Source organism: Bos grunniens, chromosome 11, assembly GCF_055505025.1.
Source record: "Bos grunniens cultivar Pamir isolate PY7600 chromosome 11, Bosgru_T2T1.0, whole genome shotgun sequence".
Taxonomy (NCBI): Eukaryota; Metazoa; Chordata; class Mammalia; order Artiodactyla; family Bovidae; genus Bos; species Bos grunniens.
Window position 1 is genome coordinate 10,043,066 of NC_141175.1, and position 13,157 is coordinate 10,056,222.

Below are 13,157 nucleotides of genomic sequence, written 5' to 3' on the forward strand. Positions count from 1 at the left end.
CTCAAAGCCAGACCGCGAAGTAGATTTTACTGTTCCAGTTTTACAGATGACAAAACTGAGGCTCACAGAGATGAAGTCATTCATGCAAGTTTATCCAGGTGGTAAATGGCAGACACCACAGCCTGGGCTTTTAATACAGAAAGGCCCCAGAGGTGGGCTTGAGGTATGAGGTAAGGTAACCGGACAGGGGGCCTAGGAGTGGACGACTTCACTCAGAAAAGGCTGACCTCGCCAGGGGGTGGGGGTGGGGAGGTAGCTGTAGAAAACGTGAGGCTGGAGGTTGCACAGGGGCTCCAGGCTGTCCTACCCTAAGGATATCCCCTGACCCCCGCGCCGTGTATCAGGCCTGACTTCCGCTGGAGCTGCAGGAGGGGGCCACACGGTGTCTCCAGTCATCAAAGTCACCGTTTCATTCAATGTAGCACACTCAGCCTCCTCTCCCACATCCCAGGAACTCGCTTTTTGATAGTGAGCACCGTGAAGCCCCCGCACAGAGCAGGATTTCTGGAAACAACAAGAGACTCCTGATAGACTCCAGTGGTGGTTCCGCAGCAGGATCCACCACAGGAGTGAGGCGGGTTTGACGTGGGAACAGTCTGACCGCGACCAGAGACGGCCAGTGCATGGGGACCGGGAGGAACGGCTCTTTCAGAGAAGCTGTTTCCTCTCCTGAGAAGCTGAAACAAGAACCACTTTTCACACGTTTGATCTACATGAGGATACTTGCTGGAATTAGAAGTGTGAGGAAGCCTTTCGCACTCTGGAGCCAACAGCCTCTGAGGTGTGAAACCACCTTTTGTAGGACGGGGAGTAAGGCCATGGCTTCCTTCGATCCCCGCCTCGGGCCTGGCTGCCCCTCAACTCTTGTCTGCAGCCCCATTTCACCAGGAACACTGACCGGGTAGTCTCCACCAGGGCCTCCCCTGTCTGTGCCAGGCTCTGGGCGAGGCTTGGGGGCTCGGACGGTGGACACGGCACTTGCCTCCTGCCCTTGCCAGTGGAGGAGACCAGCATTCATTCAGAACATGCTGCTGAGGGCCTGAGGACAAGTGCAGAGTGAGGCAAGGAAGTAATGAGGGGCTTCACAGCTAAGGAGAGGGGGCCTGGCACTGAGCCAGGGCACTGGGACAGGAGGGCATGGAGGGCAGCCTGCCGGGCAGTGAACAGTCAGTGCCCGGGCCTGGCGGTGGATCCGAGGGCCTGCGAGGCAGCCAGGGCAGGGGGAGCAGACAGTGGGTGGGGAGGGCTGGACAGGAAGAGATAAACCAGGTCTCACGGGGCCTGCAGACTTGGGAAACCAGTGGACATCTTGAAGACACTCGGGGAGGTGGTTAGAGATTTAAAAACTGCAGGGTGGGCAACAGAGCAGGATGGGACAGAAGCGGGTATGGAGACGTCCCCGAGGAGTAGGTGAGAAGGAGGCGAGAGGACAGCCTACCTGGGAGGTGACTCTGGGGACAGAGAAAGGTGGAAGGAGTGGGGACAGGGCTCGGGGGACTGCCTAGGAGCAGAGAACACAAGAGAGAGGAGTCACCGACGACTTCTTGGAAGAAGCACAGCTCTGCCTACAGAACCAAGTCCTAAGAGCCCTGGGCATGGTGTCTAAGGCTCCACGATGGGAACACCCCATTCTCTAGTCTAATTTTGCACGGCACCTTTCCCCTCTCCTTTGCTCTGGCCAACCAAATCTGCTCACTGGTCCCTGTACATGGCCATGTTCTTCCCAACCACCTTACCAGGTTCAAGCTGTTCCCTCCACCTGAAATGCCCTCTCTTCTGGTCCTGTGTCCAGACCACAGTGATTTCTCCAGGCCGTGAGCAAGCAAGACCCCTCTGGGGGTGCCGTGTCCGTGCCCCGGCTACACGTATCAGCCCCACGCCCAGACGGTACTCAGTCTGCTCTCGTTAGTGTGGCCCTTGAGTCCCTTGGACTGCAAGGAGATCCAACCAGTCAATCCTAAAGGAAATCAGTTCTGAATACTCTTTGGAAGGACTGATGTTGAAGCTGACACTCCAATACTTTGGCCACCTGATGCAAAGAACTGACTTATTGGAAAAGACCCTGATGCTGGGAAAGAGAGGCACAGGGTTAGAGACAGATGACCAAATCCAGCTGCACACAGAAGTGTCTGGGCATAACATTTTGAGAGGCTTGCCCTCTCTAAAAAGTTTATCCACGATGCAGAAGAGGAAAAGGGGAAAAAACAAGAGATCACAACTCATTTTACGAGCCGTTTTCATCCAAGAATCTCATATTTTCCACTGAAGGAAAAGCCAACCTACATCTAGAGTCAAACTTTTCAAGACCTACACTCAAGAGAAAGAAACGCTCTCCAGCCATAAATTAAAGGCCGGCTTTAAACTCTCATTTCCCCAGAGAGCCAGAGCTTCAGAGCCCTTCACGCCCTGCAGGCGGGCCCTGACTGTCCGCCCGTCTAGTCGGAAGGCAAACAACCCAGGCTATTTGTAATGACAAGCAAACATTAATGAATTTTGGAGCATGTCTGGTACTTGCGTTTATAGTTCATAAAATCATCTGGCTTCTTCTCACCCATGCTGACATGCCAGTGAGGCAACCCCAAATATTTACAGGCAGGAAGGGGCTGCCAGGACCACTCTGTGAGAGGGGGCCGGGGGTACAGGGGACTGCCTGTAGCCTCCCCATTACACATAAACCTATTTTTATGCTCTGACACTCAGCCTCAATCTTGGCATGCAAAATCCTATTAAACACTATGTACTATTAAACACTATGTTTTTTTTAAACATCAATTTAACTGTCTCAGTTGCATACAGGTAACAACCTAGTCAGAAGTGACCAAAATGGCTTTTCTTTTAATATCAGCCAGATATAAATCAAGGATTTAAAATACACTTAAGATTTTTCTAGGCAGGTATATAATTTGTCTAATACACACTACTGAATTCTAAGTGTCTGGAGGAAAATTACTTCCATAAAAAATAGGCAGTCGGTTTGGGGGCACCACGCGTATTCCCAGCCCCCAGGGCAGACCCCTCAGTGCCCATCTAAGGCAGAGACCCTTTCCTGGCAACACCGCAGTGACCACCCAGGGGGAAGGGACCGCGGAGGCTCTGGGACTCCTTCCACCCCGAGGAGGTCTCGAGGAGTCGCCACATAACCCAGATGGCCCAGACTGGCCCCTGGCTGTCTGAGTCCTCCAGAGGCCGGCTTTCATCCCCCAAGGAGACACACATCACAAACCACAGGAAGAGTTACTAACATGCAGAGTGAGCTCCTACATAAGGAGATCTTTCTTAACCTCAAATAGCTATGCAGCGTTCACTTCTTAATGGCCAAGTGTCCCACATCTGACCTAAGCCATGTGCAAATAAAGGTTGTCTGAACATGGGCTGTCTGAGGGCATCAATGGCAGAAGCCATCACTCATTTAACTGCGCCCCCCCTAGGCCCTCACTGCTCCCCCAAACCCCCCAACCCCAGGCTCCATTCAGAAGCCTGCACAGTACAAACAGCAACAGCGCTGACTGGGGCAGACAGGGTCTCAGCGCCAGAAGGTCCCCAAGAGGCAGGCGATGTATTAGGGCAAGGAGACACTGAAGGACACCGGTTCCCCATTACTCACACGCTGGAGTGTCTGCCCTGCTCTTGACCATCCCCACCTCTCTGGGAACTGCATCATGCCTGCAACCTCATCACAGGGGCAGCACCTTGAATGACATGAACCTGACCTCCACTGGGCCATTAATAATTCCCTGTGTATGAATTTGGGCTCTAGGTGGAGGGAGAGGGAAAAGAGTCAGCCTGCAGCCTACAGCCATCCTGTGCATCCCGAGCCCTTCCACCGCCCCCCCACCACCCCCCCCACCCCCCGCTCCGTGCCAACCAAGGAGTCATGGAGAGAGGGATCTGAGGAAGGATGCAGGAGACAGGACGGACAGGAGTCTGGTCAGGCTTCTAAGCCCAGATTCCAGTTCTTCTCCGCTTCGGGTTCTAGGAGATACCCCTAAGGCTTATAGCAAATTCCCCTTTTTATTGGCAAACTCCCCTTTGTCAAGCTGGCTTGTGCTGTTTTCTGTTACTTGAGACTAAAAACATCACCTGGTCTCCCACTGTTCTGTTCTCACAGCCCAGCAGCCTGGGTGGCCTCAATGAAGAAAAGGTGAGGAAGCGGGAGCACAGCCTGACAGGGGCCAAGTCTCAGAAAGCCCCTTTCTCATGGAAACAGGTCAAATGGGAGGCCAGGGACCTCCTTGGGAGAATCAGGAGCCAGGAACCAGAGGCCAGGGACCTGGTTTCTGGTTCCCAGGGAGTCTGGACTCTGCTGACCCTCCCGATGTGAGGCTTTGCTTCCTGCTTCCCTCCAGAAAGGTCACAGAGCTAAGGTCAATGGAGTCAGGGCTGTGAGCTAATACCCCAGAAATGGGGAGGGTGGAGGTGAAGAGAACATCCCATCACACAGGCCTCCAGGGTGACGTGTGCCCCAGGGTGTGGAGTTTTGGGGAAGGAAAAGCTAGCCTGGGCTCAGAAGTTCAGGGACTCAGAGAAGTGAAGTGAAATTTCCTGAGGCCACACAGCAGCAAGCATGAGGCCAGTTCAACCCAGGTGGGCCATACACCAACCTCCATGGTATCAGCTCCACCCCTTCGGGAGATTTCACCTACCAGTCCTCCTTTCCTGGGGCCAAGAGCAAAGCAGCATTTGTGACCCTCAATAAAAAGAAGAATGAAATTGTACCTCTTCTCCCATCCCCACCAGAGGGGTTATTTACAGTCTCAGTCCTCAACGAAGGATGGGCCTGTTGGATGGAGGTGCACTGTCTGACTGAGAACCTCAGTGGACCTGAGGCTGCACACTGGATTTCAGGCAGTGGGGAGCTGAACTGCTCTGTGCAGTCAAGGGACATGGATGGTCCTGGGAGGGAAACAAAGAGCTGGAAAGTGGCTGGGATCAGCTGAGGGCCCACAGCGATGGGGCAGCCGATGGGTATTTTAGAGAGTGTGATGGCTACAGCGCCTGCTCAAGTTGTTAGTGTGGCTCCCAAAGTCCCCTTTCCAAGAAGTCTCCATGGCTCCCTAGCACGCTGCGCGCAGATTCTTCAGGCGGGGGGAATCTGCAGAACTGTTGCCCCATCACTGTGGCTCAGGGCAGAACTGATGTATGTGTTAGGAATAAGCCTCCAGGGACTTACACAGACCTGAAGAGAAAGACGTGGCCTTCCTTAATCTACAGGGTTGGGATTCAAGATTCAAGACAGGTTTGTATCCATCTCAGAGAGACATCTGGGTGACTGTGATAATGACAACTATTTAAACAAAAAGAGGGAGTTCCCTGGTGGTCCAGTGGTTAAGAATCCGCCTGCCAATGCAGAGGACATGGGTTCGATCCCTGTCCAGGAAGATCCCACATGCCTCGAGGCAGCTAAGCCCATGTGCCACAACTACTGAGCCTACGTCCTAGGGTCCAGGATCCACACTACTGAAGCCCGTGCACTTAAAGCCCGTGCTCTGCAACAAGAACCACCGCAATGAGAAGCCCGCGCACTGCAACGAAGAGTAGCCCCCGCATACTGCAACTAGAGAAAGCCCGCAAGCAGCAAAGGAGACCTGGTGCAACCAAAAATTAATCAATTAATTAAACCAAAAAATAAAAATGAGGGCGAGGAGGAACACCAGCAGCAGCCACCTGCTGGGCACAGCTGTTGTTGCAGTCAGAGTGCTAAGTAAGGACTCAAATGCATTATCACACAAATCCTCCAATAGCCCTAGGAAGGGGATACGACCATCATGGCCAGTTTACAGATGCAAAAACAAAAGTCTAGAGGTGTTGAGGAACCTGCCCAAATCCACACAGCTGGTTTGTGATGGAGCAGGATCTCAACTCAGCTCTCTCTGAACCATCAGATCAGATCAAATCAGTCACTCAGTCGTGTCCGACTCTGCGACCCCATGAATCGCAGCACGCCAGGCCTCCCTGTCCATCACCAACTCCCGGAGTTCACTCAGACTCATGCCCATCGAGTCAGTGATGCCATCCAGCCATCTCACCCTCTGTTGTCCCCTTCTCCTCTTGCCCCCAATCCCTCCCAGCATCAGAGTCTTTTCCAATGAGTCAACTCTTCGCAGGAGGTGGCCAAAGTACTGGAGTTTCAGCTTTAGCATCATTCCTTCCAAAGAAATCCCAGGGCTGATCTCCTTCAGAATGGACTGGTTGGATCTCCTTGCAGTCCAGGGGACTCTCAAGAGTCTTCTCCAACACTATAGTTTAAAAGCATCAATTCTTCGGCGCTCAGCCTTCTTCACAGTCCAACTCTCACATCCAACATGACCACAGGAAAAACCATAGCCTTGACTAAACGAACCTTTGTTGGCAAAGTAATGTCTCTGCTTTTGAATATGCTATCTAGGTTGGTCATAACTTTCCTTCCAAGGAGTAAGCATCTTTTAATTTCATGGCTGTAGTCACCATCTGCAGTGATTTTAGAGCCCAGAAAAACAAAGTCTGACACTGTTTCCACTGTTTCCCCATCTATTTCCCATGAAGTGATGGGACCGGATGCCATGATCTTCGTTTTCTGAATGTTGAGCTTTAAGCCAACTTTTTCACTCTCGACTTTCACCTTCATCAAGAGGCTTTTTAGTTCCTCTTCACCTTCTGCCATAAGGGTGGTGTCATCTGCATATCTGAGATTATTGATATTTCTCCCAGCAATCTTGATTCCAGTTTGTGTTTCTTCCAATCCAGCGTTTCTCATGATGTACTCTGCATATAAGTTAAATAAACAGGGTGACAATATACAGCCTTGACGTACTCCTTTTCCTATTTGGATCCAGTCTGTTGTACCATGTCCAGTTCTAACTGTTGCTTCCTGACCTGCATACAAATTTCTCAAGAGGCAGATCAGGTGGTCTGGTATTCCCATCTCTTGCAGAATTTTCCACTTAACTCATGCTATTAACCAGTAGGCCACACGGTCTTCCCAGAGTAGGTGCCTGAGCCCTGACTCTTGCGCTTCCTTTCTGGAAGGCTCTAGGCAAACAGGGATCGTATCTGAGCTGCACCCCGCTCTGGCGCTCTGGCCGTCACTAGGGCCACGTCTCTCAAGGCTGCCCCTTCAGGTGTTTTCTTTTCCCAGATCCCACCAACTGTCCCAACTTCCAATGACACTTTGACCCCTAATGAGTCTCCAGGGGCAAGTCAGCCTTCAACATCCCTCCACAAGCCTAGGGGTCCTCCTCGAGGCAGGACCATGACCAGCAGCTCCTGGAATCTAGAATCTGCCAGAGGGCATGCAGATTAGTCCACAGAAGAGCCCAACTTAGACCTTCTGAGAAAGAAGTGATCTAATTTTGCCTTGTCATGCTCCTGGCGCCAGGCATCTCCTGTGGATGTCTCATAAGCTCCCCAAATGCAACACCCACAAAACCAAATTCCCCAAGTGCCCACCCTATGTCATCCGTGTCCTCTGCCAGCCACTCAGGTGCCCAGAGGCTGTGTGAGCCAGCCACGTGGGAGATTTCTTTCAGTGCCCTGTCCTCCCTGGCCTGGCCTCTCACCTCGGGCCTTGGTGCAAGCTGCCCCCTCTGTCAGGAACATTCCTCCTCCTCCCTAGCACCTGACACCTCCACCTCGTGCCCCAGGTTTACACACCATTCATAGACCATCTGTTCAGACCAGCTTCCCTGAGCCCCCACACCACCCGAAGCCAAGCTGGATGCTCCTTCTAAGCCTCCTATGGAAGAAGTAAGGCCCCTGACAGGAGCCCAGACTGTTCTGTATGCAGGCGCTTGTTGACTTCTCCGTCTTCCCTCCCTAGACCATCGGCATTGCACGGGAATAGCACCTAAGAACCTCACTTGTTCACCTCTGTGTGTCTGGATCCTGAGGGGGAATCCGGCCAGAGGAGGTGCCAAATAACTAACTGCTGACTGAGTTAGTGGCATCCAGGAGCAACCCATGGGAAGTAAAGTGATTTGACCAAAAAAAAAAAAAAAAAAATGAATGTTCCACTTTTGAGTGGCGGCTCAACTCTCTCAGCACAGCAGGTTTCAGTCAGTGAGTCAATGACAATTTACTCAACAGGAACTACGTGAACAGCACCACGCCAAGCATCTGAGGCACCAAGATACATGAGGCTTGTGTTTCAGGGTCCTTTGGAACCTAATGAAAACTACAGGCTCCCTCCTCAGTGAAATGCGAGTCACAAAATTATGTGAAATTATGTACACTATTTTTAAATTAAATTTAAATGAAAAAAGATCTGATTTTCAGAGATCATTTCTCTTATTTTTTCCAAGCCAAAAAAACCCCCACAAAAATTAACACCAACTTCCTGAAAAGAATTAAAAGAAATCCAAACTGTGCCGATAAGACTGCCCCATGGATCCTGCTGCAGTCCGGTTCGTGAGGCAATCACCCGGGGTCAGCGTGTGGCCCCTTGAACCAGACCACCTGCATTCAAATCTGAGTCTATCACTGGCCAGACCTGGGACTCTGGGCAAATTGATTAACCTCTCTGGCCTCTCATTGGAAAATAAAGATCATAAAAGTGCCTACCTCCTATGCCTGTTAGTGAATGACACACCGCCTGCTCTCAGTAACTACAGGTATAGGTATTATTACTGAACACAAGAAATACACACCCAACACACACGATGCTCCTCGACACACGACACCCTGATGCTCAGTCAACTTGATGTCTTGGTTTACCAACAGATGTGGAACCCTGACTCCCAGGGGAAGGCAGTGGCACCAGACAGTCACTCCCGAGGCCCACGGACGAGAGTCAGCCAGTGCTCAACGTCAAGGACCAGCACTGTTCTCCAAGAGCTGGCCGACTGAATCAACGCTGCATCGCTTTCTTCTCTCTCAACCCACTGAGTAAAGCGATTTCAATGTCTCCTTCACCGACGGGTGGCCCCCAAGGAAGCACTTTTGAGTCCAGACTTCCCTTTCTTTCCAGGGAGATGTGCAGAGCTCTAGGCTGCTCCAGATTTCTGCTGCTGAGGGCTTAGTGTGACTCTGCCACTCCCGGCCTACACGAACATTCCCCCCTACCCCGGCTGTAGGAAGGCCACAGACTCATCCAGCCCAGTCTCCTTTTCTAGAGGGCAGCATGGCCAACATGGCCCCACTTTCCAGAAACATCTCTAATGGGGAATTAAACAGGTCTACCTCATTCACAAGGCCAAAAATATCTAGCAAGTAAGCCAAGTCATGAATAAATTCCTCTTTCTCTGTTGTGTGTGTTTTCCTTTACTTTCAAAGGAAAAAAATAGAACTTCAAGTACTCCAAGACCTGCCGTTCGGAGAGCCAGCAAACTCCTGGGCAGTAGAAGTCGCTCTGCGTTCTGCTCCATTTCATAGCGAAACCTCCTGAGGAGGCAGTAACCCAAGGCCCCAGCGCCGATGAAACTGCAGGCTTTCAAAGCAGGCTTTCAGAACCATTGCAGCCTTTGACATCAACACACACTGGCACAGAAGAGCCCAGCCACAGGGGCAGGTGGGCCTTCTTGCTTCATCAAAGCTACAAAACCAGATGTGTTGCCAGACAAAGCAGATGCTTCATCCATGCACAGATAGCCTTGACATTCCTTTCAGTCAAAATTTAGCTTGGCAAGGTAACTGTTTGCCATTCGTGAAGACTTGGAAGTTTCTCAAAGAGGTCTGCAATATAAGAATTCTTCTTGGATGCTCACCACACGCAGGTAACAGGCTGCAATAGGAGCTGGCTGCTCTGAGACTATCATTAGCAGTTTGTGTGATGAATTTCAAAGAAAACAAAAACAAAACACGGCAAAGTTACGGCTTTCCTCCGTGACCTACTTAAAAATACCAGAAGATGGGTCAGCTATTCTAGAAATGATATCATCTGACATAAGAACTGCTTTAATCTCCTTCCTCTGCCCTGAGCCACAGCACAGATCAGCCAGGTCCAGGTTATGCAGCTCCACCCGGCTCTCTCCTGTCACCCTGGCTTCTCTTGCATGGCAATGCAATAAGCAGTCCTGAAGGGTATTTCAAAACAAGGCTTTTGTGTTGCAGTAAGTCTGAGTTTTGGAGAATGTCCAGCCTTTCCAAGGCAAGACTTCTTCTCCCCCAGAAGGTCTCCCCTCCTCCAGGCACCTTTGGAGGTGGGTACTCCACCCCTTTTGAAGTGTCATGTGATCACTGACAAGGGTCCCATCCCTGCAGCCTCCACCTCTGGTTATGAAAGGAAGACCAAAGAATCTAAGCTTCACTGCTCTCTTTTGGTTTGACTTTTTTTTTTTCCACTTAAGCTAGGATCATTGCTAACACAAACAGACATATAGTACAGTAATCAAAAGGTAAAGTACACTTTCATAAGTTCCTTTCAAAGGAAAAATATTAGGTAACATAACACAGTGACAATGAAAACTCATTACCCAGACGCACGCATCTCATGCCAACCTACACACTTTTGGAGTAGAATGATACCTTAATATGATTTGAGAAAAATATCTGTTTTCTGCAGAAGACAGTTTTTAAAATAAAAAATAATTTTCAAAATAAAGAAAGAGAGTTTTGATTCTAAGGCAATGGCACCCCTTTTCTTGCCTGGAAAATCCCATGGATGGAGGAGCCTGGTAGGCTGCAGTCCATGGGGTTGCACAGAGTCGGACATGACTGAGCAACTTCACTTTCACTTTTCACTTTCATGCACTGGAGAAGGAAATGGCAACCTACTCCAGTGTTCTTGCCTGGAGAATCCCAGGGACGGCAGAGCCTGGTGGGCTGCTGTCTATGGGGTCACACAGAGTTGGACACGACTGAAGTGACTTAGCAGCAGTAGCAGCATGACAAAGTAAGGGCTTCCCATGTGGCTCAGTGGTAAAGAATCTGTTTGTCAAGGCAGGAGATGCAGGTTCGACTCCTGGATTGAAAAGATCCCCAGGCGTGTGAAATGGCAAGCCACTCCAGTATTCTTGACTAAAAAAATCCCATGGACAGAGGAGCCTGGTGGGCTGCAGTCCATGGGGTTGCAAAGTCAGACAGGGCTGAGCACACAAGCACTTTTCTTTCTTCTTTTCATGACAAAGTAACTAATATCAGATTAACCATAAAAATTGGATAAAATAACAGCAACAAAATCATGGCTATGTAACCATCTCAGAGAGCAACCAAAGGGGCTAGGATATGAGGACCCAAGATGCCAGAAAGAAGGGAAATGCCCTGAGGGGAGCTCTGTCTTAACTGTTACTGCATCCTCTGATGATACCAAGTACCAGCAAAGGTGGGGAACAACTAGACTCCTCCCACTGATGGGAATGTGCAACACTTTTGAAAACAGTTTGACAGTACCTAGTAAGTGAACATACACATTCCTTATGACTAAACAATTCCACTTCTGGAAATTATATTCAAGAGAGAGAATCTAAAATATGTGAAGCAGGAGGAGGAGCCAAGATGGCGGAGGAGTAGGACGGGGAGAACACTTTCTCCCCCACAAATTCATTAAAAGAGCATTTAAACGTCGAGTAAATTCCACAAAACAACTTCTGAATGCCGGCAGAGGACATCAGGCACCCAGAAAAGCAATCCAACTCTTCGAAAGGAGCGCGACTGAACAAAGAGAAGAAATACAGCTCCACCCATCAGAACACCGACACAAGCTTCCCTAACCAGGAAACCTTGACAAGCCACCTGTACAAACCCACACACAGCGAGGAAAAGCCACAATAAAGAGAACTCCACAAACTGCCAGAATACAGAAAGGACACCCCAAACTCAGCAATTTAAACAAGATGAAGAGACAGAGGAATACCCAGCAGATAAAGGAACAGGATAAATGCCCACCAAACCAAACAAAAGAGGAAGAGATAGGGAATCTACCTGATAAAGAATTCCGAATAATGATAGTGAAATTGATCCAAAATCTTGAAATTAAAATGGAATCACAGATAAATAGCTTGGAGACAAGGATTGAGAAGATGCAAGAAAGGTTTAACAAGGACCTAGAAGAAATAAAAAAGAGTCAATATATAATGAATAATGCAATAAATGAAATTAAAAACACTCTGGAGGCAACAAATAGTAGAATAACAGAGGCAGAAGATAGGATTAGTGAATTAGAAGATAGAATGGTAGAAATAAATGAATCAGAGAGAATAAAAGAAAAACGAATTAAAAGAAATGAGGACAATCTCAGAGACCTCCAGGACAATATTAAACGCTACAACGTTCGAATCATAGGGGTTCCAGAAGAAGAAGACAAAAAGAAAGACCATGAGAAAATACTTGAGGAGATAATAGTTGAAAACTTCCCTAAACTGGGGAAGGAAATAATCACCCAAGTCCAAGAAACCCAGAGAATCCCAAACAGGATAAACCCAAGGCGAAACACCCCAAGACACATATTAATCAAATTAACAAAGATCAAACACAAAGAACAAATATTAAAAGCAGCAAGGGAAAAACAACAAATAACACACAAGGGAATTCCCATAAGGATAACAGCTGATCTTTCAATAGAAACTCTTCAAGCCAGGAGGGAATGGCAAGACATACTTAAAATGATGAAAGAAAATAACCTACAGCCCAGATTATTGTACCCAGCAAGGATTTCATTCAAGTATGAAGGAGAAATCAAAAGCTTCTCAGACAAGCAAAAGCTGAGAGAATTCTGCACCACCAAACCAGCTCTCCAACAAATACTAAAGGATATTCTCTAGACAGGAAACACAAAAATGGTGTATAAATTCGAACCCCAAACAATAAAGTAAATGGCAACGGGATCATACTTATCAGTAATTACCTTAAACGTAAATGGGTTGAATGCCCCAACCAAAAGACAAAGACTGGCTGAATGGATACAAAAACAAGACCCCTACATATGTTGTCTACAGGAGACCCACCTCAAAACAGGGGACACATACAGACTGAAAGTGAAGGGCTGGAAAAAGATTTTCCATGCAAACAGGGACCAAAAGAAAGCAGGAGTAGCAATACTCATATCAGATAAAATAGACTTTAAAACAAAGGCTGTGAAAAGAGACAAAGAAGGTCACTACATAATGATCAAAGGATCAATCCAAGAAGAAGATATAACAATTATAAATATATATGCACCCAACATGGGAGCACTGCAGTATGTAAGACAAATGCTAACAAGTATGAAAGGAGAAATTAACAATAATACAATAATAGTGGGAGACTTT

The 13,157-nt window shown here is 48.7% G+C and overlaps 1 protein-coding gene across 18 annotated transcripts in view; it reads right to left on the minus strand.

Annotated features, from left to right (window-relative positions):
* Positions 1-13,157, minus strand: part of RALGPS1 (Ral GEF with PH domain and SH3 binding motif 1) — a 299,000-nt gene that overhangs the window by 209,834 nt on the left and 76,009 nt on the right. The window lies entirely within an intron of this gene.